This window comes from Bufo gargarizans, chromosome 1 (genome assembly GCF_014858855.1).
Source record: "Bufo gargarizans isolate SCDJY-AF-19 chromosome 1, ASM1485885v1, whole genome shotgun sequence".
In the NCBI taxonomy this organism is placed as follows: domain Eukaryota; kingdom Metazoa; phylum Chordata; class Amphibia; order Anura; family Bufonidae; genus Bufo; species Bufo gargarizans.
In genome coordinates, this window is record NC_058080.1 from 557101215 (window position 1) to 557125773 (window position 24559).

The following is a 24559-nucleotide window of genomic DNA, read 5'->3' on the forward strand; positions in this document are numbered from 1 at the left end:
ACATGACACAAAATGCCTGACAGCCAATTTCTTCTAGGTAACCAGTGCAAGCAGATGTAACATCGGAGAGACATTACTTAGAAATAAATATTAATGAAAGCTCTTCAGACAGAAATATTTGTTCAAAGTACATTTTAAGGCTTTTCAAACTCCCATGTCTAATACTTAGAAATGTTTGGGTTTAGTTGGCTCCATCTTTCTTATGCTCTGCTTTCGGCACCAACTTTGCCACAGTACCATTTTCGCCGGCCCAGTAAAGAATGTTCCTGAAAGATAATTAAAAAAAATTAAAAATTAAACCTGAAAGAAAAACTCTTTGAGTTAATTGTTTAATCTTAGCAAGGACAGGGAAAAAAAGAGATAAGTTAGAGAAGAATGTTGATGCCTTTAGCCATTTTCAATTGTTTTACCATCACGGGTCAAAAGAGAAGGGCAGAATTAATGCATTACAGTGTCTGACCCGAGCTGGCTTCTGACAGTTTAATGTACTTTAGACCACATGGAGAAAAAAGATAGAATCGTTTTTTTTTTATCTTGTTAATTTGTGACACCTTGCAATTGCTTCAAAAAGAGCAACTAGCTTATAATAATGGAAGAGTCATTCTCCACTCACCTTCTCACTGTGTAAATCAGCCTCTGGAGAAAGGTACAAGGAGATGAATAATGTGAACAAAAAGTCTTTTTATTCACTCCAGCAGTTCTAGAAAACAAGATGATGTAGATTGCATTAAACCTATGATACCTGTGCTGTGCTGTCTGTCTGAAAAATTCAGAGACAGAAAGTTTCTCCTGTGTATTGATATTCAAAGATTCAACTCCCATTATTCCCTGACAGCCTACAGCTATCATCCTACAAAAGGGCATTGTGGGAGTTGTAGTTTTACAACAGCTGGAGGGCCGCAGGTTGAGCATCCCTGATCTAGAACAATGTCTATATAATAGTTTGCAGCAAACATATTGTGGTCACGAATACCAAACAGTAAAACAAGAAACCTGACACTGAAGATTTAAAGTGTAGCTGTACTGCAATGAGATAGTTTTCACTATATATTCCAAACTTTAATAAACTAGAAGTGTTTTTGTACACATGCATAAACAGAAGAAAGTAAGCAATATTAATGCAGTTACACCTGACCAGTTATGAGGAACCATAACTGTGTTCTGTATATGGAGTATATCTGCCTATCAAAACTGAAGTAGACCAAACACACAAAGTTATTGTAAAAAACAATAAAGAATCATTATATACAATTATATAGTCCTGGAAGGGAGAAATTTGTAGCGCTGACAGTCAGAAAAGATGAGTCAATAGAAAGAGTAAAAATCAGTCTGCATCAGAAACTGCATACAAATGCAATACAGCTGGCAAGTGGAACAAAAGCCTGAACTGGGAGGATTCCTTACTTGTGGTCAGACATGTCTCCGTACAGCATTAAAATCCGAAGCACAATTCGCTCAACACTATTGGTTACCTCTAACCCAATAGACATGAAGGTATACAGTTAGACAGCACTCCAAAACTGAAGGTGAGATAATCTGTGATTTTTATTCAGCCGGACATAATGGTGCGTTATAAATTCAGGCAACATTTCGGGCTATATGTAGCCCTTCATTAGGCTAATAAACAAAGATACAAGAAATTGCAGTTAACTAAATGCTGAATTTTTATACAATTCATAGCTGCGTCAAATTCAGGTATATATGGTTATATATGATCCATATGTTGTCATTAACAAGTTGGCTGAATATCTCACCCCTAAACATCCACATATTCCAGTGATGTACACTGTACCCAAAGTACATAGAACTGTGAACGGAGAGGCCCATAGTTTCAGTATGTGACTCTTTATTTCAACCAGCCTCCTCTTTATTTCAACCTGACTACTTACAAGTGCCAGGGACAACAATGGGTTGTAACGCTGTGCCTACATTCACTGTCAAACAAAAGGTGGTATACACGCATCCATTATTTAAAAATAATATTTTACTTTGGGTTTGTTACATTGATGACGTGTTTTGTGTCTGGCAGGGTTTTCAGAATGACCTACTTAAGTTCCATGAAACCATTAACACAAGTGTGGATTCCATCTCTCTCTCCCTGGACTTCAGCAAGACAACGATTTCATTCCTTGATGTCCAACTTGAGTTAAGGGTTGGTGTTCTTAGTACAGACCTATACACCAAACCCATGGATACGAACAGCCTCCTCAGAATTGATAGCTACCATTCTCCGGGTTAAGTTGGGTCTCTCCCTTTATCACAACTCATGAGAGTCAAACTTATCGTATCCGATACCAATAATGTGGACTCTAGACTCCGTGATATGTCTGATAAATTGCGTAAGAGGGGTTTTCCGGCACATATCCTCCAAGGTCATTTTAACAGAATTCGGAATTTACCTAGAGAGAGTTTGCTTTCCCCGTAACAACCCGCCCCTGAAACTCCAACAAAACGGATACCTTGTGTTACCACTTTCTCTCATTTAAGTTATGATAATATTATAAAAAATATTATCTTCAGATATTGGCACATTCTAAAATGGAATTTCCCGAAAATCTTGCCAACTAGACTGCTAATGTCCTACAAAAGAGCTAGGAATATTAGGGATACACTCGTTTGATCTGATTTGGGCTCCTGTAAACCAAAAAGCATCCAGACAACCATCACAAGTACTCCCATTAAGGGCACATACTCTTGTCTTACTTGTGCTTAGTGTAGGAATGTCACAAAGGGCCCGACATTCACCCATCCATCTACGGGCAAAATCTTTTATATCAGAGGCCACTTTTCTTGTCTCACTAGCCATGTCATATATCTTATCAAATGCCCATGTGGCATGGGATATGTTGGTGAAACAATCTAGAAAATTAAAGATAAGATATGCCAACACAAATGCAATATATGCACAAAGAAATTTGAAGCCCCCTTAGTGGAACATTTCTCCACACACAAACATTCTGTAATCGACTGGGCCCACCCCACCCCCCCATGAGGAGAGGAGGGGATCGTTAACAGTTGCTTCGGGAGAGAGAAATGGCTTGGATCCGCCGCCTTAATACCTTACAACCTGCTGGTCTTAATAAAGACTATTGTTGGGATTAATTTTGCCATTATGATGACCTTTATTGGAATAGAAATATGAATGATGTTATAAATATTGATATTTTAACCTTACGTTTCTTGTTCTTTTACTTACAGGGCCTTTGACGTCCAATTGCGGATGGTGAAACTCATGAAGCACACTCCATGGGCCTTACTTCTGCTGTCCTTGAGGTGGTAACCCCCTCCCCCTTTATTTATTTTTTCTTTATACTGAGTGGGTTAATTGTCAGGTTGCCAGTGTTTTATCGGCTTTGTGGTTTGATATATATATATATATATATATATATATATATACACACACACACACACACACTCACCTAAAGAAATATTAGGAAGACCATACTAATACGGTGTTGGACCCCCTTTTGCCTTCAGAACTGCCTTAATTCTATGTGGCATTGATTCAACAAGGTGCTGATAGCATTCTTTAGAAATGTTGGCCCATATTGATAGGATAGCATCTTGCAGTTGATGGAGCTTTGAGGGATGCACATCCAGGGCACGAAGCTCCCGTTCCACAACATCCCAAAAATGCTCTATTGGGTTGAGATCTGGTGACTGTGGGGGCCACTTAAGTACAGTGAACTCATTGTCATGTTCAAGAAACCAATTTGAAATGATTTGAGCTTTGTGACATAGTGCATTTTCCTGCTGGAAGTAGCCATCAGAGGATGGGTACATGGTGGTCATGAAGGGATTGACATGGTCAGAAACAATGCTCAGGTAGCCCACGGCATTTAAGCGATGGCCAATTGGCACTAAGGGGCCTAAAGTGTGCCCATAAAACATTCCCCACACCATTACACCACCACCAGTCTGCACAGTGGTAACAAGGCATGATAGATACATGTTCTCATTCTATTTACACCAAATTCGGACTCTACCATTTGAATGTCTCAACAGAAATCGAGACTCATCAGACCAGACAACATTTTTCCAGTCTTCAACAGTCCAATTTTGATGAGCTTGTGCAAATTGTAGCCTCTTTTTCCTATTTGTAGTGGAGATGAGTGGTACCCGGTGGGGTCTTCTGCTGTTGTAGCCCATCCGCCTCAAGGTTGTGCGTGTTGTGGCTTCACAAATGCTTTGCTGCATACCTCGGTTGTAACGAGTGGTTATTTCAGTCAACGTTGCTCTTCTATCAGCTTGAATCAGTCGGCCCTTTCTTCTCTGACCTCTAGCATCAACAAGGCATTTTCGCCCACAGGACTGCCGCATACTGGATGTTTTTCCCTTTTCACACCATTCTTTGTAAACCCTAGAAATGGTTGTGCGTGAAAATCCCAGTAACTGAGCAGTTTGTGAAATACTCAAACCGGCCCGTCTGGCACCAACAACCATGCCACGCTCAAAATTGCTTAAATCACCTTTCTTTCCCATTCTGACATTCAGTTTGGAGTTCAGAAGATTGTCTTGACCAGGACCACAACCCTACATGCATTGAAGCAACTGCCATGTGATTGGATTGGTTGACTAGATAATTGCATTAATGAGAAATAGAACAGATTTTCCTAATAATTCTTTAGGTGAGTGTATATATATATATATATATATATATATATATATATCCAGAAAAAGGACGGCACTCCAGTCTTGAAAAGGTAAAATGTTCTTTAATCAACCATGCGGTGCAACGTTTCGGCTCCACTGAGCCTTGGCTTGAGAAAGGCTCAGTGGAGCCGAAACGTTGCACCGCATGGTTGATTAAAGAACATTTTACCTTTTCAAGACTGGAGTGCCGTCCTTTTTCTGGATATACTAATTTGGGGTAAGAAGTCTATTCCCTTGGATCGTGCACCCATTTTTCTCCATACAGAGTCAGTGCCGCCATTTTTCGTATTTATATATATATATATATATATATACAGTCATGTGAAAAAATTAGGACACCCTTTGAAAGCATGTGGTTTTTTGTAACATTTTTAATAAAAGGTTATTTCATCTCCGTTTCAACAATACAGAGAGATTAAAGTAATCCAACTAAACAAAGAAAACTGAAGAAAAGTCTTTTCAAGATCTTCTGTAAATGTCATTCTACAAAAATGCCTATTCTAACTGAGGAAAAAGATAGGACACCCTCACATGTATTCCCTCTTAAATTGGCTCAGATCTCACACAGGTATATCACACCAGGTGCACATAATTAGTAGATCGTTACTCTGCATGTTGAATGAGGCTTGCCCTATTTAAACCTCAGACATTTAGTTTGGTGTGCTCCTGACTGTTGAAGTGAGAGTGAGCACCATGGTGAGAGCAAAAGAGCTGTCAGAGGACTTCAGAAAAAAGATTGTAGCAGCCTATGAGTCTGGGAAGGGATTTAAAAAGATCTCAAAAGATTTTGAAATCAGCCATTCCACTGTCCGGAAGATAGTCTACAAGTGGAGGGCTTTCAAAACAACTGCCAACATGCCCAGGACTGGTCGCCCCAGCAAGTTCACCCCAAGAGCAGACCGCAAGATGCTAAAAGAGGTCTCCAAAAACCCTAAAGTGTCATCTCGAGAACTACAGCAGGCTCTGGCTACTGTTGATGTAGAAGTACATGCCTCTACAATCAGAAAGAGACTGTACAAGTTTAACTTGCATGGGAGGTGTGCAAGGAGGAAACCTTTGCTTTCCAAGAGAAACATCGAGGCCAGACTGACATTTGCCAGAGATAAAGTTGACAAAGACCAGGACTTCTGGAATAATGTTCTATGGACAGATGAGTCCAAAATTGAATTATTTGGACACAACAGCAGAGGACATGTTTGGCGTAAACCAAACACAGCATTCCAAGAAAAGAACCTCATACCAACTGTGAAGCATGGAGGTGGAAGTGTCATGGTTTGGGGCTGCTTTGCTGCAGCAGGACCTGGTCAGCTCACCATCATAGAATCCACGATGAATTCTACTGTGTATCAGAAGGTGCTTGAAGAACATGTGAGACCATCAGTTAGAAAATTAAAGCTGAAGCGGAACTGGACCATGCAACATGACAATGACCCAAAACATACTAGTAAATCAACCAAAGATTGGCTGAAAAAGAAGAAATGGAGAGTCCTGGAATGGCCAAGTCAAAGTCCAGATTTGAATCCCATTGAGATGCTGTGGGGTGACTTGAAAAGGGCTGTACGTGCAAGAAACCCCTCAAACATCTCACAGCTGAAAAAGTTCTGCATTGAGGAGTGGGGTAAAATTTCCTCAGACCGATGTCGAAGACTGGTAGATGGCTACAAGAACCGTCTCACTGCAGTTATTTCAGCCAAAGGAGGTAACACTCGCTATTAGGGGCAAGGGTGTCCTATCTTTTTCCTCAGTTAGAATAGGCATTTTTGTAGAATGACATTTACAGAAGATCTTGAAAAGACTTTTCTTCAGTTTTCTTTGTTTAGTTGGATTACTTTAATCTCTCTGTATTGTTGAAACGGAGATGAAATAACCTTTTATTAAAAATGTTACAAAAAACCACATGCTTTCAAAGGGTGTCCTAATTTTTTCACATGACTGTATATATATATATATATATATTATAACAAACCCTATGTAAATGCATTCACACCTTGGTGTATCACTACATTCCCTACTGTACTGCCATATCAGTTTGCGGTAATTTGATCAAATATGGCCATTAACTCTGCCTATGATTTGGCTCTTCTACCAGCTCTGTCATGATGCACCAACAGTTCTGCACACTGACAAGTGCTTTATGTTAGTATGAGTTTCTGTCTTACTCCAAGATAGTGATTTGATCCTCAGCACTCTATGCACCTGCATGGTAGTGCCCTAAAGGCGTCCCATGTTGAAATTTTGCTCCTGCCCTAATCCAAGATGGCAATCATTTCCTTAGCGCCTAGTGAGCATGCGCAATCGCACCTCCTAGCCCCGACATCATTCCAGAGCCCAATTCATTCCGCTTCTGCTCCTATGCTAGCGCCCGTCCTGCTATTTAAGATGGCGCTTGCCATCCCTTCATCCCAGCACCAGCGTCCACACGATTGTGCCGATATACCAGGGTAAGCTCAACAAACTTTTCTTCCTTATTTTACCTGTTACCATCGGTTTCTGCTCTTCTCTACCTCTAGCATTGTCGCTTATACCCCTCAGAGACTCATTATCACTGCCACTTTTATTCATTATCTATTGTTATTTACTTACTATATGTGTGGTTCTATCACATGGGGTGTGTGGGGATCAGCTCAAACAGTGACTTCAGGTGTCATTTAAACAATAGTCTTTTATTTTGTTCAACACAGCCTTAACAAATGCTCGCTTACTTCAGCGGGTAAACACAAAGAAACACAGTTCATATGAAATTGTCTAACTCACAGTCCTCTGTAGTTCCAGAGTTCCACCAGCCACTGGAGAGGGGGAGAAAGAGTAGGCAACGGCAGGCTTATCCACAGCAACACACCACACAGCTTTACTCCCAGTCTGTTACACTTCCAGACTTGGAAACACCCCCCCCCCCAGCTCTCCTGGGATTCCTGGCTTAAATAGGCCAACCAACACCTGGCCTGGACACGTGGGAGTAGTCATCCCACCCTGCTCTTTGACTATTCCAATGAAACACGGCCCGGATCAGCTGCAGCTAGCAGCTAAACTACCTCTAGCAACTGTCAGTAACCTAGGGTTACTGATGAAACATTGCCGGTTCATTTCACTGAGGCCAGGCACCTTGGTGACACGTATCTATCATCTAATATGGCACCTTGTGCCTTCTCACAGGTGCTACAACCCTTATATACCTCACATTACCTAATATATTGCATATATTGTACAGTTGCATGAATTGTATTTACCATATGAAATTTCTGGATCATGTATTGCAAAACTATGAACCTTTAATTATGTATTTCAATTTTCTGCAAGAATATGGATCATATATAATCATGTATAGAGATGGCCTTGCGGTTCGCCCAGCGGTCGTTTTGCGGAGAACTTTGCTCGTTCGCGGTTCGTCGAACATGCAAAACATATGGCGATGTCTGCCGGCACCATATTCTTTTGCATTGTGCCGAACTCTGACCCATGACAGATCCATCAGGTAGAACAGGACAGCCAATTGAGATGTTTCAGCACATAGACACACACCCTACCCTATAAATAAACCCAATCTGGCAGGCATTTTACATTTTGTTTTTTGTCAGTGTAGGGAGAGGTTTCTGTGTGGAGCAGGGACAGACTGTTAGGGACACCAAACACTAGCTAATAGGGCCACAAAAGTCCTTTTAAGGACTGGTATAGATGTGCTATCGATAGGTGTGACATACTGAGGGGTGTGATATACTTATAATATACAGGGTGGGCCATTTATATGGATACACCTTAATAAAATGGGAATGGTTGGTGATATTAACTTCCTGTTTGTGGCACATTAGTATATGTGAGGGGGAAAACTTTTCAAGATGGGTGGTGACCATGGTGGCCATTTTGAAGTCGGACATTTTGAATCCAACTTTTGTTTTTTCAATAGGAAGAGTGTCATGTGACACATCAACCTCATTGGGAATTTCACAAGAAAAACAATGGTGTGCTTGGTTTTAACGTAACTTTATTCTTTCATGAGTTATTTACAAGTTTCTGACCACTTATAAAATGTGTTCAATGTGCTGCCCATTGTGTTGGATTGTCAATGCAACCCTCTTCTCCCACTCTTCACACACTGATAGCAACACCGCAGGAGAAATGCTAGCACAGGCTTCCAGTATCCGTAGTTTCAGGTGCTGCACATCTCGTATCTTCACAGCATAGACAATTGCCTTCAGATGACCCCAAAGATAAAAGTCTAAGGGGGTCAGATTGGGAGACCTTGGGGGCCATTCAACTGGCCCACGACGTCACCAGACACCAACACAATTTCTATCTGCTCCGCACGTGTTAACCTCGGTGACATGTCAATGGCTGTAAGCAAAGAGAAACTTGTAAATAACTCATGAAAGAATAAAGTTATGTTAAAACCAAGCACACCATTGTTTTTCTTGTGAAATTCCCAATAAGTTTGATGTGTCACATTACCCTCTTCCTATTGAAAAAACAAAAGTTGGATTCAAAATGTCCGACTTCAAAATGGCCGCCATGGTCACCACCCATCTTGAAAAGTTTTCCCCCTCGCATATACTAATGTGACACAAACAGGAAGTTAATATCAACAACCACGGCACTCGTATTAGTAGTTTTGAAGATTTGTATTTTCATTTCATTATTTCATTTCATCCATCGTTATTTTTCATTTCATTTATCATTTCATTTTTTATCAGCATCCAGGAATAGTATATGCAAAACTGGCCAACGTTTCGGTCCTAACACGGGACCTTGTTCACGGCCTGGAGTAAAGTAAATGTAATACATCTGGGTATTTTTTACATAATAAATAAATTCATAGTCAATTCATTAATCGTGGTATTCACACAAAATATGGTCTACAATTAGTGTCTAGCATACGGAGACACAGAGGATAGGTAAACATTGTAACGCAAGGCAATTCCCCTATAACAATAGCATCATCTATAGCGGAGTTACAGAGTGACAATGTACACATGTGGATCAGCAAGTCGGCAAAAAAAAAATAGCAGAAAACCAGCAGCAGCAGGGACATCAATATGCTTGGCACAATCTTGTAATATGAAGATAGCAACAAATGCAAAGTAGTGTAGGCAATAGAAACTCCCAGGGGTAGCGTAGCCTGTAGGGTATAGAGGGCATGGGTTATACTGTGATGCTCACATAGTATTTAAGATAACTGGATGACAAGCGGCAATAGGGATCAGTATATAAGTACCAGTATATAAGTGCAAGATCAAGAATCATCGCCCACTCATGTAAGAGGATCTAGGCTAAAGAAGGAGGGCCGGTTGTGTATACATATAGATCAACACAAATAGAAACAAGATGGTGTCAGTCGTGGAGAATAGTCCGCCTATGGCGGTGCATTTACCTTAGTTATATGCTGCATGTTGCCTCTGGGATGTGGTACCAATGCTGCGCTTATCCCTCCTTTTAAATGGTGCCGTTGGTGAGGCTCGGCGTCCTGCTTCACAGTGCCCGGGCCCGTTGCGCGCATGACGTCACCGCGTCGGTGGCGCCCACACACATGTGCAGCAGGCAGGCCGGTACCGAAGCTGGCATAGTAGTACGGGTAGGGAACTTGATAATGGGGCTAGAGGAGGGTATTATATTTGCCACAGGTCAAGAAATATGGCGGCAGTAGTGCTTAAAACAGCAAAATGTGTCCATTGAGATATGGGGGTTAAAGCATCAATCAGGGCATGTATATAAGGCTCCAGAGCAAATTCTATCCAGGGCAAAATCCGGTTTCTGGCCAGCATACTATATTGCATTATATACTATATATAGCCAGGGCAATATATCCGATTTTTAACCAGCATACTATATTACATTATATACTATATGACTATGGTATAACTCATACTACCTGACAGGGACGGACTTTATGAGTCATTTTGTCTGTGGGAGGTAAAGGAGAAACATGATATTAATAAACATATCAAAACAGGTTATAAAATACAGACATTAATGTGTAACTGAAGAAGAGTATTAGGAAGATATAGTGTCCAGTCCTATATATCCTCCAGTATAGCAATATGAACCTGTGGTATGTTTATGGTATCATCATGACGTACAAAAGTCAAAGTCCCTATTCATACCATGTGGTGAAAGGGTATTGATTTCAAAGATCCAGAAGGTTGCATTCTTTAAAATGCGCAATCCGGTTACCACCTCTTCTTCCAGCGGGTATTTGTTCCAATATTTGAAATTTGAGCTGACTAATCTGGTGTTTTGCAGACGAGAAATGATGTGGGATTGGTTGTTCTGTTCTATTGCAACGGATGTCGGATTTATGTTTCGAGATCCGGTCGCGTATATTTTGAGTTGTTTCGCCCACATAAGCCAGGTCGCAGGGACATTTAATAAGATATACAACAAACGAAGAGTTACAGGTAAAGAAACCTTTTGAGTAGTATATTTTGCCAGAGCGGGGATGTGTGATACGATTCCCTTTAATCACATTCGTACATTGGGCGCAATGTAGACATGGGTATGTACCTGTTTTTTTCGGGGCTAAAGTGGTTTGCTGTAATGTGGGTTTGAGTAAACCTATGTCGGCATGTACAAGTTTGTCTTTGAGATCACATGGCCTCTTGTAACACATACGGATTGGTTGTTGGAATTCATTAACCTCGGGGTAGATCAATGGAACCTATAACAACAAAGACCATTTCTCCACCACGCGTCTGTCACCACCAGACATCTGAGAAGCTCTGACAGACGTCTAGAACCTCCTCCTTGAGGTTCCTTTGTTTTGCTTTCATTTTCTCATCTCGTTAGCCTCTCTCAGCTGTCATGTAGTTGCACTGATTGCATCCCTTTAAATCCTTTTCCCATAGTGCATCACTTTGCGGTTTATACAACTTCCTGGAGTGTGTGCATGCTGTTCTTACTTCTCAGTCTTCTACAAGATAAGTTTTGTTTATTTATTTTGTGTTTTTCTGTTTGCTGGATCCCAGGTGACCCTGACTCCCTCCGTATCTAGTGTAGGGAGCCGGTGGTTGTGTCCCCTCACTATTATAGGGTGTTCAGGTGTTATACAGTCGAGGTACGAGGATATGCGATCATCTACCTTAGGGATTTTCGCATAGGCTGAGCAGTCAGGGAGAGAGCCAGGTCTGATACAGGGCTCTCCCTTTTTGTTCCTTAGTTTTGGATCCAGTCAGTCGTATATTCATTTGGTGTTTTCTAGTTTCCTGCACACCTTCCGTGACAGCGTCCTTTTAGTGATGACCTACCACCCCCTTGTTCCTAAGATCCAATCAATTGTTAAAAAATACTGGCCCCTCCTCCAACAAGCCTACCCCGAGGTTAATGAATTTCAACAACCAATCCGTATGTGTTACAAGAGGCCATGTAATCTCAAAGACAGACTTGTACATGCCGACATAGGTTCACTCAAACCCACATTACAGCAAACTACTTTAGCCCCGAAAAAAACAGGTACATACCCATGTGAGCCTTATATACATGCCCTGATTGATGCTTTAACCCTCATATCTCAATGGACACATTTTGCTGTTTTAGGCACTACTGCTGCTATATTCCTTGACCTGTGGCAAATATCATACCCTCCTCTAGCCTCATTATCAAGTTGCCAGTACTACTATGCCAGCTTCGGTACCAGCCTGCCTGCTGCGCATGCGCGTGGGCTCCGCCGACGCAGTGATGTCACTCACGCTAGCGCGGTGACGTCATGTGCGCAACGGGCCCGGGCGCTGTGACGCAGGACAGCCTCACCAGCGGTACCATTTAAAAGGAGGGATAAGCGCAGCATTGGTACCGCATCCCAGAGGCAACATGCAGCATATAACTAAGGTAAATGCGCCGCCATAGGCGGACTATTCTCCGTGACTGACACCATCCTGTTTCTATTTGTGTTGATCTATATGTATACACAACCAGCCCTCCTTCTTTAGCCTAGATCCTCTTACATGAGTGGGCGATGATTCTTGATCTTGCACTTATATACTGGTACTTATATACTGATCCCTATTGCCGCTTGTCATCCAGTTATCTTAAATACTATGTAAGCATCACAGTATAACCCATGCCCTCTATACCCTACAGGCTACGCTACCCCTGGGAGTTTCTATTACCTAAACTTCTTTGCATTTGTTGCTATCTTCATATTACAAGATTGTGCCAAGCATATTGATGTCCCTGCTGCTGCTGGTTTTCTACTATTTTTTTGCCGACTTGCTGATCCACATGTGTACATTGTCACTCTGTAACTCCACTATAAATGATGGTATTGTTATAGGGGAATTGCCTTGCGTTACAATGTTTACCTATCCTCTGTGTCTCCGTATGCTAGACACTAATTGTAGACATAATTTTGATGTGAATATCACGATTAATGAATTGACTATAAATTTATTTATTAAGTAAAAAATACACATTTACTTTACTCCAGGCCGTGAACAAGGTCCCGTGTTAGGACCGAAACGTTGGCCAGTTTTGCATATACTATTCCTGGAAGCTGATAAAAAATGAAATGAAAAATAATGATGAATAAAATGAAATAATGAAATGAAAATACAAATATTCAAAACTACTAATATGAGTGCTGTGGTTTACTTCCAATTACATTACCTCCATTACCATTGAGCACCGTACTGAACAACACATGAGGAGTGCCGTCCGAACCCAAGATATATCAATATCAACAACCATTCCCATTTTATTAAGGTGTATCCATATAAATGGCCCACCCTGTACTTTCTAACATAAAAAGTATATAATAGTGCATTTGTATTGTGCAGCAGTTGAGTGCGGTTCTGCTGTGATACTGCAGCTAGATAGAGGAACAAAATAACTAATTGCAACTGGTGTGATATACCTGTTGCCGCCCAAAAAACAGATTAAGGGGTGTGATATACTTGTTTCCACAAAAAACTGATTACGGTGTTTTATATACCTGCTTCCACCAAATATTGAGGCCTGCAGTACAACAGCTTCCACCAAATATTGATTAAGGGGTTTGATATTCTAGCTTCCACCAAATATTGATTGAGGCCTGCAATATACCTGCTTCCACAAATACTGCTCTTCTACAGGGACTTTGTCACAGGGTCATTTTGAAAATGACAGGCAGAGGAAGAGGCAGGCCATTCCGCAGGGGTGGTAGGTGTTGGGCAAGTGCACCAGGCCGGAGCCTAAGTGGGAAGTGTAAGACTGTGTGTGTGATTACGTCAAAGGATGCACCAGAGTTGGTTGTGTGGCTCACTCAGCCTTCCGCTTCTGCACCCTCCTCATCCTCTGTATCTGCACCCTCCTCACTCTCTGCTGTGTGCACCCTCAAAGACACAACCACCACCATAGCCCTTCCACTCTAGTCAGAGGAATAATTTTCCCATCCATTCCCAGACCTTACCAATGCATAGCCTTTATTGGCATCGGATCAGGAAGAGGAGGTAGCAACGGCGGCCACCCAGCGGTCTGACGAAAGTACCCAGATCAGCCCAAGGATGGAGGTCCCTGCTGTTGCTCCCTACTTCGAGATCTCTAATGTCAGTGGTGGAGAAGGTGACGATTATGACGTGTCAATGGATGTCATGTGGGTGCCCACAGGAGAGGAAGAGGAGGGGAGCTCAGAGGGAGAGACAGAGCAGCAGATAAGGGGTAGAAGGAGAAGAAGCAGGCAGAACTCGCAGTGCACAGGAGGCAAAAAGCAGACTGAAAATGTATCTGGAGCGAGCCAACCACCATGCACGGTCACATCTGGTGCTCCCAGGACGCCGGCACATGGCTCCACAGTGTAGGATTTTTTGAACGTGTCAGCTACTGACAATAGTGTTGCCATCTGCAGGCTGTACTGTCAACGCATAAGTCACGGTAAGCCCCAACACTCACCAAGGGACGACTGCCTTAAGAAGGTATCTGGCCTCCCATCACAGAGCCCAGTGAGAGCAACACCGTCAGAACCCACATAGCCACACTCTCGGCGCTTCACGTCCTGCCTCTTCTCTTTCTATTCTTTCCTATTTGTCCTCCTCTCCACCTTCCACCATGCCGTCGTCAAGTTTATCTGGCAAAAGGCAGGCTTCCGTGGCCCAAATGTTTGAACATAAAAAGTTGATGATGCCGGATAACCCTCTTGCCTAACGGCTGACCGCTGACTTGTCGGGACTGCTAACCCGCCAACTACTGCCATATAAACTGGTGGACGCGGAAGCTTTTAGAAAATTTGTGGCCATTGGCACACCGCAATATAAGGTCCCTAGAAGAAAATATTTCTCCTAGAAGGGCATCCCAGAGCTATATGGCCATATTCAGCGTCAAGTGAATGTATCTCTGGCACACAGTGTCGGTGCCAAGGTACATGTGACCACAGACACGTGGTCTAGAAAACAAGGGCAGGGAAGGTACATCAATTTTACTGCCCTCTGGGTGAACCTTCTGACGGCTGTCAAGCACGCAACCCTGGAACCCGTGTGGATTTGGTGTTACTGCCACAGATTGCATGCAGGCCTGCCTCTTCTTCTTCTTCTCCTCCTCCTACACCATGCTCCATGTCTCCTCCTTGGCTGACTCCTCCTTTTCCACTGCTCCTACCTCTTCCGCTTCACCCCCCAAGCTCCCCAGAACCTATTTGACGTGCCAGGTGAGACGTTGCCATGCTGTGCTGCGGCTGTTGTGCCTGGAAGCCAAGAGCCACACCGGACCGGTCACAGGCCGACCAGTGGCTAATCCCGCTCAATTTGACAGTTGGTAAAGTGGTGTGCCACAACAGTGCCAATCTGCTGAGCGCGCTGAAACAGGGCAAAATGACACACTTGCCGTGTATGGCACACGTCATGAACTTAGTCGTACAGTGATTCATTGCCAAATACCCAGGTGTCCAGGATGTCTTGCGGCAGGACAGAAAAATATCTGGCCATTTTAAAAGATCTTACACAGCCATGGCTCTCCTTGCTGACGTTCAGCGGCGACACCACTTGCCCGCCAGACGTCTTGTTTATGACAGCCCGATGCGCTGGAACTCTACCATGTATATGCTTGATAGGCTGCTCCAGCAGAAAACTGCCGTTAACGACTACCTGTATGAACTCTGCAGCAGGACAGGTTCTGGGGAGCTTGGTTTTTTTTCACCGCGACAGTGGCTGCTCATGCACGACGCATGCAGACTTCTTCGGCCATTTGATGAGATCACCAAACTGGTCAGTCACAGCCAGGGCGCCTTCAGTGACATTGTACCTTACGGCTTCTTTCTGGAGCATGCATTGTGTGGTGTCATTGATCAAGTCGTCTAGGAGCAGTAGCTGGAAGATGAGGAATTCGCAATGCTGAATTAACTCCCATGGTGGGCTACTCCATCTGAGAAAATTCAGCAGGAGTCTCAAGAGGAATCAGAGGAGGATGGTGGCTGGGGGGAGAAGGCAGAGGAGGAGCAAGAAGAGCAGGCTTTAAACTCTTCGGGGATCCCTGGTGTTGTCCGTGGCTGGGGGGAGGAGACCGAGGATGACATTCTCCTGGGTGATGAGCAAGAGCCAGGGTGCTCCACCACTTCCAATTAAGTGCAAATTGGGGCCTTCATGCTTCATTGTTTGAATAGGGACCCCTGTATAAAAAGCATAAAGGGCAAGGACCAGTACTGGTCAATGTACTTTGACCCCCGGTACAAACACAAAATAGTGGACATGTTACCAGCATCACAGAGTGCTGTCAGAATGCAGCATTTCCAGGCCTTGCTGCGAGAGATGCTGCATTCTGCTGTTGCGGGCATTGGCAGAGGAATTTCCACCCACAGAAAAATAGGTGCGGGTACCAATCCTACCGCGCCTGTAAGAAGAGGTCGGTTTGAAGATGTTTTGGTCACTTCAGATGTGAGATCATGAGATCATTCTTTCAGCCAACCCATCGACAGCCGCCCTCCGGATCCAGCCTCAGGAAAAGACTAGACTGACAGGTGTTCTACAATATCAGGTTAATGGCCGATGTAGACGCGCTTAGAAGCGAGGAACCCCTTGACTGCTGGGTGTGCAGGCTTGTCCTGCACAATTTGCCATAGAACTCTTGGCTTGCCCTTCGTCGAGTATCCTTTCCGAATGGACTTTCAGTGCAGCAGGGGGGATTTCCTCATGCCAGCTCCCACATATCCGCCACCACTCAGAACAAAGAATGGTCCTTGTCTTATGTATATACAGTGGCATAAAAGGCTTTTTATGTCAGGTGAATGCCTAGTTTTTGGGGACTATACTGGCTATCAGTTACATATTTATCCTGTGATCGCGTAATGTACCTCCAGCCACAGAACCCAAAGTTCTTTGCTGTCAGGTGAATGCCTATTGCCTAATTTTTGGGGCCTGCACTGGCCGACAGTTACATATTTATCCTGTGACGGCCTAATGTACCTCCAGCCACAGAATCCAAAGTTCTTTGCTGTCAGGTGAATGCCTATTGCCTAATTTTTGGGGCCTGTACTGGCCAACAGTTACATATTTATCCTGTGACCGCCTAATGTACCTCCGGCCACAGAATCCAAAGTTCTTTGCTGTCAGGTGAATGCCTATTGCCTAATTTTTTAAGCCTGTACTGGCCGACAGTTACTTTTTTTTATCTCCTAGCCACATAATCACACACCTGTCTCACTTCTCTGCCTTTCATTATAGTGGCGTATGAACCGCATTCACCATAAGGACCTTCTAATGTCACAGGGTCATGTTACTGTGCCCCCTTATGCCCAGAATTGTGCCCTCTTACCACACCCTGTGCAGTGTCCCTAGTAATTCCCTGTACTCTGCCCTCTCATACCCTTTTATCCAGTCACAGTATGGTGGTGTAATCCGTTTAATGTACAGAGGCGTTTTCAGGTCAATGTATGGCGGTGGTATACAATAACTGGATGCCATAACTGTATCCCTTTCCCTGCCCACGCCATCCTTTTTTAGACCTGGCATAAGCTGGAAAAATATGCAGATTGCGGTGCTAAGGTCCTTTAAGCCACAATCTGTGTCAGAAATACGCCTAACATAGATGTATTTGTATATAATAAATGACCACCGAATTGTATTATTATTCGGGGGTAGGAATAATATCTTTATATTATATAGATTCTAGTGTATTATACAATCACAATCCTCATCCCTGACCACCAGGACCAGTTAGCGCTCTGTTAGTACATGGCGGCCTCCCCTGTCCGCCACGCTGCTCCGCTGTGTACTAGTGCTTATTCTGACTCTAGGACTGGGTTCATATCCTATTTTTGCCATCCATTTAATGCATACCAAAAATATATGCGTTAACAGATGCCTCAGACTGATGCCGTACAATGGCGTCCATTCACCATACAGTTCCATGGTAGAATTTTTTTTTTATATTGAATGAATGCATTTTTTTTTATGGACTATGCAGGATACAAAAACATGGAGTGCTGCACATTTGTATACATAAAACCGGTAGGAAATAAAAAATTTCTAGGCTCCAGCAGGGCACATTTATTGAGAGTTTCGCTTCAAGACGCATAAAAATGGCCCCTGATTAAAATACATGTTTTTTTGTGGGAATTTTTGTCAATGATCCCCCTCTGGTATATCACTGTCCATGTTGTGGGACTATTTGTGTACTTCTAGTAAGTGTTTGGCTGCAAATATGACCTGAAGGTTTTTCAGGTTTGCCTTCCATTAAAGTGAATGGGGCGGCCGTGAACGTGCGGTTCGCGAACATTTGAACGTGAACGCGCGTTCGCGAATCTTCCCGGCCGATGTTCGTCCATCACTAATCATGTATACCTGAATTTGACCTAACTATGAAATGTATCAAAATTATGCATTTAGTAAATTGGAATTTATGACACTTGATTTATTCTGTCTTTCAAATTAATGTAGATTTTTTTAATTACTGTAAGTAAAATAAAGCCTGTTTAGTAGTGTTAAAAACCCCATACACCATCACTGTCTATGAGGTAATGCAGTGAGCTGCCCTCTCAGGTGGAGTAGTCCTGGAGTGTAGGATGAGAGTGGTATACTGTGGCCTAATGTTTGTGTCATGGTGTACCTACTTTTAGGCTGTCGCTGGCTGGGGGTCAATCTCCACTGCAGGGATTCAGTTAAAGAATAAAGTGAACTCCAGTCTTTGGGATATTTCAATCATGTTTACTTTAATAACTTGAACTTGACAATGCAATCGGTTTCAAAAGATTTAGTGCAATTCTTGTTTACTTGGTTCCAGCAAGATGCAATATGTACTTTGCTCTCTCTGCTGAGCTAATCTCAAGGTTCAGGCTGGGTACTGAACTTCTAGAGGTTCTATTAAATTTAAGCAGTCCTGGTGCTCTCCGAGCTGCTTCCCCAGAAGACTCCTGATGCAGGAGGTAAAATGCTCCCTCACTGCGTCATGTTGTCTGGTCTCTCTTTCAGCCCAACTCAAGCTAACTACTTCTTCAGCAACCTCTCTCTTGGTGGAAAGCAGCACTGGTCCATTCCTGCCCAAAGAGGGGCAAAGAATGAAATAATTAGTTCCATTCTTATCTAAGGCTCTGCCAGATGCCGCATGACATCAACAGTTGCATAAACACATCACCAAGACATAGCATGAGAGGACCTGGAAAATAAAAATGACATTATCTGCTAGACAGTAGCTAGGTGTTGAAATAGTAGTGCCCTACTACAGTAGCAGTAGAGATATCATAAAGGCAGGGCACATAAATGCTGGTAGCTACAAAAAACGATTGTTGGATATTACCTTTACCAGAGGTTTAGAGATTTGGTGGTGCTCTCAGTGGCATGTGAGTTCCAATCTGATATTTTTAGGAGGATCTCTAATTTCTATGTATGCTCCTGGTTTCCGTAGATCTGAGACTCCATATTACGTAAATTAACATAATATTACATAAATTAACACATATTTTATGGGTTGTATGTATGCAAATAGGAATTTTATCTACTGGAAGAATAAAAATATTCTGTATGGCTGTACTGTTTCACTGGTAGCTCTCTTGTGTTACTGGAACAGTTCAAGAACATGCTGTATTCTCAAGAGACTAGGCAGCACAAAAAATTGATGAAAGCTTTATGTATTGTAGAATTTAATCTGATCCAGCATCCGGGAAAGTGAATTCTACCATGAAGAAGTAAAGCAAATTTCATATGATACTGTGAAATGGAATAAAACCTACAAACAATCCCCACAAGTCAGTAAACCCTTCAATGTATCAAAAAAGCAAAAAATGCCCACTAAGTAAAGATAGAACAATAAATGTCGATGAAAAGCCAGAGGCTAAGGTGTTACACTTGCCCGTGACAAAGAGGCATACCTAATTATCAGCAGTATGCTCTAGGACTTCACCATACCAACTTAAACAAACATAGTTATGAGAAAAAAAGTACACCCTCTTTGAATCATATGGTTTTATGTATCAGGACATGATTTAAAAAACATCCGGTCCTTAAAAGGTGTTAAAAGTAGGTAAATACAGCTTCAGATGAACAACATAAAACAGATGCCACTGTTTAGTTATTTAACAAAAATGAAGTCAAAATTAAAAAGCAGAGTGTTAAAACCTAAGCACACGCCATGGATCAATAGCTTGTAGAACCACCTTTAGCAACAATAACTTGAAGTAATAATTTTCTGTATTACTTTATCAGGGACTCAGATTGTTCTTCAGTTCATTGAGATTTTTGGCGATTTTTTTTATGCACAGCCCTTGTAAGATCTACACACAGCATTTCAACGAGGTTGAGGTCTGGATCACTATGACACCTTGATTATTTTCTTTCTTAGCCATTGTTTTGTGGCTATGTTGGTATTCTTCCGATCATTATCCCCGTTCCAACCCCAACCGCCCCACGTAAAAATATGTTGGCTGTCGGACATTTAAATATTATGCCCGCTTGCGACATAGATGCAGGGTACCTGCCATTTCAGGGAGTGCTCTAGCTCCCCTTGGCAAATATTGAGAGAGCTGAAGCTTGTTAGCAGCAGCCCCTGTCCTTTTGAGGGACAGGAGGCTGCTGCATAGTGATTTCCATGGAGCCTCATTGGAAACATAGTAAAATCTTTATAGACTCCAATGCTAATACATTGGAGTCTATGAGAATAGCAATCCAATGATTGCTTGTTATAGTTCCCTATGGGAACTATACAAAAAGTGTAAAAAAAAATGTTTTTAGGAATTAAAAACAATAAAAAATTCAAAATACAAAAAAGCGAAAAATTCTAAACAACCTCTTTCCCCAAAATGAAAAAAAAAAAAACATAAAAAAATACACATTATGGGTATTGACACATAGAGAAATGTTCATACTATTAAAATTATTTAAATATTAATCCCATATGGAAAATGGTAAAATATAAATAAAAGTATAAATTTGATTTTTTTTGTGGATAAAGTGAATGCACCTCAATATGGTACCACTGAAAACTACAGATCGGCCTGCAAAAAATGAGCCTTCACAAAGCTCCCATACACCTAAGATATTGGGGTCAGAATATTGTGACTAAAAGAAAAAACATTTTTCAAGTTTTTTTTTTTCAGTATAAAAACACAAGAAAAAACATAAATATGTGTGGTATTTCTGGATTTTGGACTTGTAGAATGAAAGTAACTGGTGATTTTTACCATATAGGGAACACGCTAAAAACAAAACCACAAAAAATGCAGGATTAGGTTTTTTTCCAATTATATCCCATTTGTAATTTTTTTCCCTCTTCCCACCACATTGTATGTAATCGTCAATAGCGCCATTAGAAAGTGCCTCTTGTCCAGCAAATTTTTTTTTAAAACAGCCTTCATATGGCTATGTGAATAAAAATAAATAAATATGGCTTTCGGAGGGCTGGGAGTAAAAACAAAAACAAAACAGAAAATCACCCGGTCTTTAAAGAGGTAATATGTAACTTGACATAGCTTCAGTCAGGCTTTAGCTGTTGGATAGATGGCCTCATATTTTGTTCTAAAATACTATAGTTTGGTATACAGAGTTCATGGTCGACATATTGACTGTAAGGTGCCCGAGTCCTGTGGCTGCAAAACAAGGACAAACCATCTCCAGTCCACCACAATGCTTGACCGTTGGTATGATGTTTTTGTGCTGATATGCTGTGTTTGGTTTTTGCCAAATGTGATGCAGTGCATTATAGCCAAACTTCTCCACTTTGATTTTACCTGGACAAAGAACACTGTTCAAGAATAATGTGGTTTGTTCAGATGCTGTGCTTGTTAAGCTGCAAAGAGGCTGTGCTGTTCAGTGAGCTCTGTGGCTACCTCTCAAGTAACTGATCAGCGAGGGGACAAGGAGCCACCCCCCTGCCAATCTGATATTAATGACGAATCCTGAATATACTGTATGCCATCAATATGAAAATCTAAGAAAAGCCTTTAAAAACTATGTACACCTTTGTGGGCAATTTTGTTTTATTATTGCATTGTAATTAATTTTCAGCTAAAAATGTATTTTTCAATTGGTCTTTATTAAAAATATGGAGCCCTTTATATGTACTGTACATAGCTGAGATGCTCTAGTAGCAGCCTGTGGATTTTCTCACTTTTCCTTCAGTTAGGGAGCTGAAAGGCTCCTTATCTATGCTCCTCTGACATTATGAATAGGGATGAGCGAACTCGAACTGTATAGTTCGGGTTCGTACCGAATTTTGGGGTGTCCGTGACACGGACCCGAACCCGGACATTTTCGTAAAAGTCCGGGTTCGGGTTCGGTGTTCGTCGCTTTCTTCGCGCTTTTGTGACGCTTTCTTGGCGCTTTTTGAAAGGCTGCAAAGCAGCCAATCAACAAGCGTCATACTACTTGCCCCAAGAGGCCATCACAGCCATGCCTACTATTGGCATGGCTGTGATTGGCCAGAGCACCATGTGACCCAGCCTCTATTTAAGCTGGAGTCACATAGCGCCGCCCGTCACTCTGCTCTGATTAGCGTAGGGAGAGGTTGCGGCTGCGACAGTAGGGCGAGATTAGGCAGATTAACTCCTCCAAAGGACTTGATTAACTGATCGATCTGCAGCTGTGGATCATTGAGCTGCTGATCCTCAATTGCTCACTGTTTTTAGGCTGCCCAGACCGTTTGTCAGTCACATTTTTCTGGGGTGATCGGCGGCCATTTTGTGTCTTGTGGTGCGCCAGCACAAGCTGCGACCAAGTGCATTTAACCCTCAATGGTGTGGTTGTTTTTTGGCTAAAGCCTACATCAGGGTGAAGCTGTCACACCAAGTGCATTTAACCAGCAATAGTCTGTTCATTTTTTGGCCATATACAAAATCAGGGGCAAGCTGCGCCTGTCACCAAGTGCATTTAACCCTCAATGGTGTGGTTGTTTTTTGGCTAAAGCCTACATCAGGGTGAAGCTGTCACACCAAGTGCATTTAACCAGCAATAGTCTGTTCATTTTTTGGCCATATACTAAATCAGGGGCAAGCTGCGCCTGTCACCAAGTGCATTTAACCCTCAATGGTGTGGTTGTTTTTTGGCTAAAGCCTACATCAGGGTGAAGCTGTCACACCAAGTGCATTTAACCAGCAATAGTCTGTTTATTTTTTGGCCATATCCCAGTCTAATTCTGTCACTAAATCCATACCGGTCACCCAGCGCCTAAATACTAGGCCTCAAATTTATATCCCGCTAAATCTGTCCTTAGTGCTGTAGCTGGGCGAGTTATTTAGTGTCCGTTCAAGCACATTTCTTGTTCTGGGTTGAAATACAATTCCCAATTTAGCAATTTCATAATTTAGTGGTTTCTGCTATATCAGAGCTATTTGAAATCTATCCCTAAAAGGGTATATAATATTCAAGGTGCACATTGGGTCATTCAGAATAACTTCACACACACCCGCTACTGTGTATTTCCAAGTCTAATTCTGGCACTAAACCCATACCTGTCACCCAGCGCCTAAATACTAGGCCTCAAATTTATATCCCGCTAAATCTGTCCCTAGTGCTGTAGCTGGGCGAGTTATTTAGTGTCCGTTCAAGCACATTTCTTGTTCTGGGTTGAAATACAATTCCCAATTTAGCAATTTCATAATTTAGTGGTTTCTGCTATATCAGAGCTATTTGAAATCTATCCCTAAAAGGGTATATAATATTCAAGGTGCACATTGGGTCATTCAGAATAACTTCACACACACCCGCTACTGTGTATTTCCAAGTCTAATTCTGGCACTAAACCCATACCTGTCACCCAGCGCCTAAATACTAGGCCTCAAATTTATATCCCGCTAAATCTGTCCTTAGTGCTGTAGCTGGGCGAGTTATTTAGTGTCCGTTCAAGCACATTTCTTGTTCTGGGTTGAAATACAATTCCCAATTTAGCAATTTCATAATTTAGTGGTTTCTGCTATATCAGAGCTATTTGAAATCTATCCCTAAAAGGGTATATAATATTCAAGGTGCACATTGGGTCATTCAGAATAACTTCACACACACCCGCTACTGTGTATTTCCAAGTCTAATTCTGGCACTAAACCCATACCTGTCACCCAGCGCCTAAATACTAGGCCTCAAATTTATATCCAGCTAAATCTGTCCCTAGTGCTGTAGCTGGGCGAGTTATTTAGTGTCCGTTCAAGCACATTTCTTGTTCTGGGTTGAAATACAATTCCCAATTTAGCAATTTCATAATTTAGTGGTTTCTGCTATATCAGAGCTATTTGAAATCTATCCCTAAAAGGGTATATAATATTCAAGGTGCACATTGGGTCATTCAGAATAACTTCACACACACCCGCTACTGTGTATTTCCAAGTCTAATTCTGGCACTAAACCCATACCTGTCACCCAGCGCCTAAATACTAGGCCTCAAATTTATATCCCGCTAAATCTGTCCCTAGTGCTGTAGCTGGGCGAGTTATTTAGTGTCCGTTCAAGCACATTTCTTGTTCTGGGTTGAAATACAATTCCCAATTTAGCAATTTCATAATTTAGTGGTTTCTGCTATATCAGAGCTATTTGAAATCTAT